The sequence below is a fragment of the Herpailurus yagouaroundi genome, unplaced genomic scaffold, assembly GCF_014898765.1.
Source record: "Herpailurus yagouaroundi ecotype Mexico unplaced genomic scaffold, PumYag 159, whole genome shotgun sequence".
Taxonomy (NCBI): domain Eukaryota; kingdom Metazoa; phylum Chordata; class Mammalia; order Carnivora; family Felidae; genus Herpailurus; species Herpailurus yagouaroundi.
In genome coordinates this window covers 58,021,527-58,028,626 of record NW_024412400.1, presented here as the reverse complement: position 1 = coordinate 58,028,626, position 7,100 = coordinate 58,021,527, and the positions used below count along the sequence as shown (strand labels likewise).

Genomic DNA, 7,100 nt, shown 5'->3' with positions numbered 1-7,100 from the left:
TTTGACTGTCAGAAACTTAGAAGATAAATTGTACGGTTACATTAGCTCTAACAAAAGTATAATCCTGTGTTACAGGACTATAAAGAATAGCAGCAAAACTGACTATGGATCAAGAAAAGCTTTCTAAAAGGTACTGCTATCTTTATGTAACTAATAAAGAAATCAGAATCAATCAAAATTGTTTTGCCCAATGTGACAAAGCTATTGCCAAGTGGAGTCTTCATCTGAGTGTAAGCCTTTACATTCTACACAGTATTGCTCTTTCTCAGTATGTAAAGTCTGAAGATTTTCAGTGCAGGGCATAATTGAAGACCTAAAACCATAGCTATTCCTATACTGGAAGAGAGTGTTGGTTCAAAAAGAATATGCCAGAGTAAATAAACTAAAGCATTAAAACCACATTAATTAATTCCCCTGATCAATAGCTGTGATAGCTGATGCAAAAATACATTTGCAATTTAACCTCTACATAGTTTATAAAATTATTTTATCTGTATCCTGCTTTATATGATGCCTTGAATAACATTCTGCAGGAATCAGTTGGGTCCTTTGTTCCTGAATTATGGCAAGCTTCCCTGCATTGTAAATTCCATTAGCAGTGGTCAGTGGAGAGCCTTGTGTAACTCTAAGTCACTTTACCAGTGCTCCGACAAGGGTCAAAGTCAAATCCCTGGTACTAGATCAAACACTAGAGCTAGCTACTTCTATTCAACACCGATGACACTGTATCTCATCAAAGAGGGTTCATGATCCTAGAGCAACAATGACCTTTCCAAAAGTCCATCTTTTTGCAACAACTACCTTTCCAAAAGTCAATCTTTTTGTTTCAATTTCCAGGGATCAAGAGAAAGCTCCAGATTCCCACTTCTATTTCCTAATACTATAAATATCATTAGCACTATCTTCCTTGTCTAACACAAATTGTATTAACTTTTTGGTCCCTATAGATCTAGTCACCACATGAAAGGTCCAAGATTCCAAAGCCATGTCTTCATGTCTTAAATTCTAAACTAATGAATTTATCTAGTTACCTTACCTAAAACCCATCACATCTCTTCACTTTTTAAAATATCCCCAGTGTCCTCTTTGAAATTGCCAAAAGATCATTACCAAAATCTCTACAAATATGGTCTCTTATCTGAACGTTTCTTTCCTGAGTGATCCAGTTTTTATGGAAACCTACTCTCTCCTGAGAACACCAATTTCCCTGTAACCTTTTCAAGTGCCAGTAGGTTTTATCCCTGAGAAACACCCTTCTTCCTATAATCTGTCCTCCACTATACCCCAGACTCTCATTCCTTTGTTTATAACCCTAAATAGAACATCACTGATAACTGCCATCTGTGACACACATCTCATTCTCTTCAACACCTTCTATTTCCCATGTTGACTCCCTGATGATAGGGTGCCAATCCATTGGTTCTGTTACCTATTCACATACGCCAGCCATTTCAATTATTTCACCACTTAGGTAATTTCTTTCCACTGTACTTAAACGCCATAGAGTCATTATAATCCCCCTATTGCATATACCCTGAACTCTCTTAACCCTCTTTCATTTTTTTTTTTACCTCAGTAAAAACATAACACTGGTTAAATCTAATTCTCCAGTTACACTACACTTGTACCACTCACAAAAATCAAACTGTTAGCAAAACAATATGTAAAGCAATATAGTAACCTGGATTGGACAGTCATCTGCTTAACATCATCAAATAGTTTACATTCAGATGCAAAAGTGAGCAGGAGTAGTATAAGCATAACAGTCAGACATATAATGGAACGCTAGATTGTCAAAGCACTGCAGGCGACAAGAACTTGTGCTCAACCAACCACAATGTCCTCTTTGCTGATTTTAAAATACGTGAGGTATTGTTTCATCTCAGAGCCTTTGAACAGATTGTCCCACTTTTTATAGTGCTCTTTCCAAGGAGATGGCTCCATTACTACCTCAATTTTTTTTCAAAGGCCACCTCTTTAAAGAGGGCTAGCCTCATTTAAATTTGCAAGTGAACTTCCTAGGGAATTGCAGAATAAATATGGCCTTTAATAGCCCTATGTTTGGGTCCCATTCACCCACATTGCTGAATGCCACTTCAAAGCCATATGACAACAAATCAATTTTTTTAATGGCATTGGATGGCAGTTTCTCATTTGGCACATTTTGTGATATCTGTTTTATGCTTCCATCTTTTTGATAGTTCATATGTATGCAATGTGACACAGTATTTATTCTGTAAAAATGGTAGCAAAATGTCAAGGTGTTAACAGTGTTTAATTTTAGATGGACATAATATAGATGATTATTATTTTATTTTACCCTTTTTCTATGTTATTTAAAATTCAAAAATAATTGCAAAATCTCCTGTGACTATATAAGTGCTCAAACGCATTTTGTTAATTTTAAGTCTTGTTTTCTTGTCCTAATTATGTGACATTATTTATGACTAATCTTAAGGAGTCATTTCAACGTTCCAGGAAAACCTTTCCTCACCTATAAAATCACGTGGTTTTAGTGATGCTATCTTGAGTCTCTTCTAGCTCTGATCTCTGACCTTAGGATCTTGCTACAGATACTGCACACAAATGAAAATAAAAATACAAGTGAATAATTTTAAATTTTGAACATGCTTGTTACTAAATGAGATTGACCTCTTCAGATAATAACTTACTGGGGAGTTTCTCAATAAGTGTTTTTGACCACTTGGAAGGAATTATTTGAAAGTGATAGAGTTACAATTTCAGGTGTCAGGACTCCAATACTTAGAAGGGTTGGGGAGTAGATGGCTGAGGAAAGAAAGTAATGCATTTCTGTCATTCTTAATTTTACAAAACCAAGCAAAAAGTGAATAATAATCCTATATCACAGATTATGCCTATAACACTAGAAAGCTTTAGTTAATACCTGTCAGGAGAGTTACATTCTCCATTCCTCTTTATTAATTGCTCCTGTAGTGAAAGAGAGAAGAGAGAAGAGAGAAGAGAGAGAGAGAGAGAGAGAGAGAGAGAGAGAGAGAGAGAGAGAGAAAGTACAAAAATACCACTTTGAAATAAGCCAAAAAAAATAACTTCTCCACATTCAGGTGAGTTTTGTTTACTTATTTCTATGCGTTTTTGTTGTTGTTGTTGTTTTTCCAATCGGCAAAATTTCCAAGGAGACACAAAATTTGAAACTGGTTTCCTGTATTCATTTTCGACTGCTGGTAGCACAGCAACATACATTATCTTAGTTTTGTGAGTCAGAGGTCTGGGCATGGGTTGGCAGGATCCTCTGGTCAGGGCCTCTACAAGGTTGTAATTAAGATGTCAATAGGGCTACATTTCTCATCTAAAAGCTTGATGAGTGAAGAATTCTCTTCTAAACTCATTGAGGTTGTTGGTAGAAGGCATTTCCTTGCCATTATGTGACTGAGGACCCAGTTTTTTACTGACTGTTGGATAAGGGCTGTCCTCAGGTCATAGACACCACCTAGCATTTCTGCCACATGGCCCTCTCCATAACAATTTCACAATCTAACTTTTTGCTTCTTCAAGGCCAACAGGAAAACCTCACACTCCAGTAGGCTAAGGTGAAGTCTTATACAATGTAATGTAATCATAGAAGTGATATCCTATCTTTGCCATTTTCTACTGGCTAAAAATAGGTCATAGATTCCATATGCACTCAAAGGGAGGGATTACACAAGAATCTGACACATTGGCAAATCACCATAGTACATGTTCACTGCAATCTCCCAAGATGCCAGAAACCAGAGTTTTAGTTTGGACAATATTAGAGAATTAAGGAGAGGAGACGAAGACCTTACGGATCATCTAGTCTAAATGCTAATATCTCAGAAATTGGAAAACAGGCTCAAGGAAATAAACAATAGTCTGAAATATCCTGTATTGGGTAGCAGAGCTGATTTGAAATCATAGTTGTCCTGAATCGCCTGTCTGACCCTTAGATAAAGGCAGCGATTAAATTATGTCATTGAATCAAATTATTTTCTATGGTAATGCATCACAAATTTTTCAATACATACTACTGATGGAAAAACCAGGTTTCTATATATAGCAATTTACTTCTAACCAAATTTTGGAGTACAGAAAATTAATCGGCAGTCATTTGTATTGCTGAAGGATTTTGTTCTCATATGAACCTGACCAGTGGTCATTTTAGCTATGTACTATTTATCCTACTATTCTGGAACACAAAGCTTAAGCACTGAAAGAAACTATTATTTAATCCTTCCTCATTTGACGCAGATAAACAGATGCTCATTATTTGAATATAATGCTGTAATAAGTACATAAATTTATTCCATGGTTAAGTATATTGCTAAAGGAATTACGGTTTGGGTTTATGCATGTAAAATTTGATTTTTACACCTTTTGAAACAGAAATCACTTACAATTTTCAGTAAACAATGAAGATGATGACTTTAACATTGATATTACTAGCCAAAATATTATCATTTAATTTCTCCAGTGTTCTTTGTTTCTCTCAAAAGCAGTTTGTTTTTACGTCAACTGTTGTGCAATGGGATGAGACAAGGTCACACTGGTAATTTCGTCTGCAAGAAACAGCTTTATTCTGCAGTATAACAGAGGAACCAACAGAAAAGTAGCACATGGTAAAATGGACAAGCAATACACAATCCTAAACACAGTCAAATTAAGGTTTCCCTATGTCAATAACCCATATGACTTGCTGAAATTTAGAAATAGCTATAACCTACACTATTGTCTCTACTAAAAAAGGAAACAGGGTCTCGTCTTGTTCACTGGTCATCTGGAGAAGTTCTATGCTCACTAAAGTTCTATGGTAACAATTTTGTCAAATAGTGAAAATGCGCAAAATTTTACCTTTTTTTCTGTATGGTCTATGAGAATTAAATTTATGTTGAAATTCTCCATTCAAGGAATGAATACGTAATATCTTTTGTGTTTTAATTTACAGACATTGGCATTTTTTAAGGACCAGTAGTGGTCCTTCAATTTTTATCTTCAGAGCTAAGCAAATCTGTCTTTCATTTTTTTTTAATAGTTTATGCTATAGTACGATGGGAAAAAAGAAAATCTTAGACAAACATTTCTAAATATGGTAAGTGTCCAATATGTCTTTACATTGTTATGCCTTCTTTTTTAAAAAAAAATGTATCTGTGAAAGTCAGTGGTAAGTTATGTTTAATTACTCAAGTACCTGTCTTTACTAGATGTTATTCAGGGTGATTTAACCTGTCATGTTTCTTGCCTTCAATTATAGTCTGGAAACACTATTAAAATCCATGCAGCAGATTCAAACAATTCTTATAATAAAATAAAGGAAATTAGCTTGAAAAATGTTAGAGAGATGTCAAAAATAACAGCTATACACTCTAATTTAGGATTTAATGGTAAATTTAGCACGAGTAGAAAGTTTTAAGATTCATTTCACTGGGATTGATTTGAATATTTGAGCACCTTTTTCTCCTTGAGTGGAAATTATTTGTTCCTGAGTAACCTCACAAAAACAATTAGCTAGTGTGATTGCAAAGCATATGTTTACTGGCAGATGTTGAGAATTTAATGCATCGGTCGGTGTAAATAAATAAGGAAAATTATAATTTTATTATAATTCTAAATATGAAAACATTAAATTGAGTTCTATGGCTCATTAATTGTCTTATCAGTTTAATTTGCATATTAAGAATTAAAAATAAAACCAGGATATTAAAAGTGGGCTAAAATGAAGTTTTTATATAACAGTTCATATCATTAGAATAAAAATAACAACTGTTTTATTAAAATTTCCAAAAGTCAGAATATGCAATTATTCATGAATTTTTAATAATACCTTTGTATCACAAAAATTGTTTTTCAGCATAATACTGTAAAACATGCATATTCTAGGAAGTAAACTAAAGCATAACAAAGATGTATAAAACAAAACTATTCATTGCCTTCCTGTACCCCACCATCTCAATTTCCAGCCCCTAATTTAACCAACTTTATACCATCTAGTGCATTTTTTTCTGACAACTTTGTTTTCAGATCTTTGTACATGTGTGTGTATACACATACACACACATACACACAGCACACACACATATAACTTAGAATTTTAGTGGACAACATCATGGACTATTACTATTTCCTCATTCATGAATAAACTCCTTTACCCCTATAATGATTTCTACATTTGTAAAGTCATAAGAGTATATACAATAAAAATATACATGAAAATTAAATTTGATTTAAATAATGTTAAGGTAATATTAACTAAGATTTTTTTTTCAAAATAACTAAGAATGCCTTAGTGTTTATCAGTTCAAGACATAGATTAACATATCAAATTTGATTAGTGAGGAAATTCTTGTGTCATCCTTCCTGTGATTGATTTGTTCTTAGGATCTTGTACAAAAAAGAAGTAGGTAAGAACAAAACACATAAAAAGATACTAGGTATGATTTTGAATTTTTTTAGAAATAGATACAGGTATATAATATTTCTTTTTTTGTTGCTTTTCTTTTTTCATCACTCAGACCTGGTCCTCTCCCTCTTACTCCCCCAAAGGAGAAGATGAATGATCATCAGTGGCAATTGGCTGTCATGGAAACAACACCCAAAGTCAGCTTCACGCTCAGGAGAGAACATTGTACCTCTTCCTTGTGGTTTCGGGTACTCTAAATGTTCAGAAAAGCTTCTCTAGTAACAGACTATGGATATGATCTCTGAAAGTATAGTCTTACAGATATAATACTTCTAAGTAACTTAGGGAAATGAAATTGAAAACTGTTACTTCAAATTAAGTCACAATTTTAAAATATTTTTCACCAAAAACAAAGTAGCTTGCATTTTATAAAAGTATAACTTTTTAAGTAGATGGTTACCAATTTCAAAGTTCAACTGACTTTCACTAAGAATGATTTTACAGTTGACAGTCATGTTATAGAACTACATGAAAAAGAAACAAAATCATTTCTGAAGTCTATTTTAGACCCAGAGTGCTATAAGTAAGTGGGACTAGTTCTAAAAGTAATGAAAACAGCTTGAACTCTACAGTTTTTTTTCCAAAAGGATGCAAGAGTCAATAGTCTAAATTTCATATACAAATGAACTTAAAGAATGAAACCATA

General features: G+C 33.6%; 1 non-coding gene across 1 annotated transcript; it reads right to left on the bottom strand.

Annotated features, from left to right (window-relative positions):
• Window positions 1–6,497: 6,497 nt before the first annotated feature.
• On the bottom strand, window positions 6,498–6,711 carry LOC121034290 (small nucleolar RNA U3). Its single transcript, XR_005792364.1, has one exon. It is a non-coding gene; the product is annotated as a small nucleolar RNA U3 (small nucleolar RNA).
• Window positions 6,712–7,100: the final 389 nt, after the last annotated feature.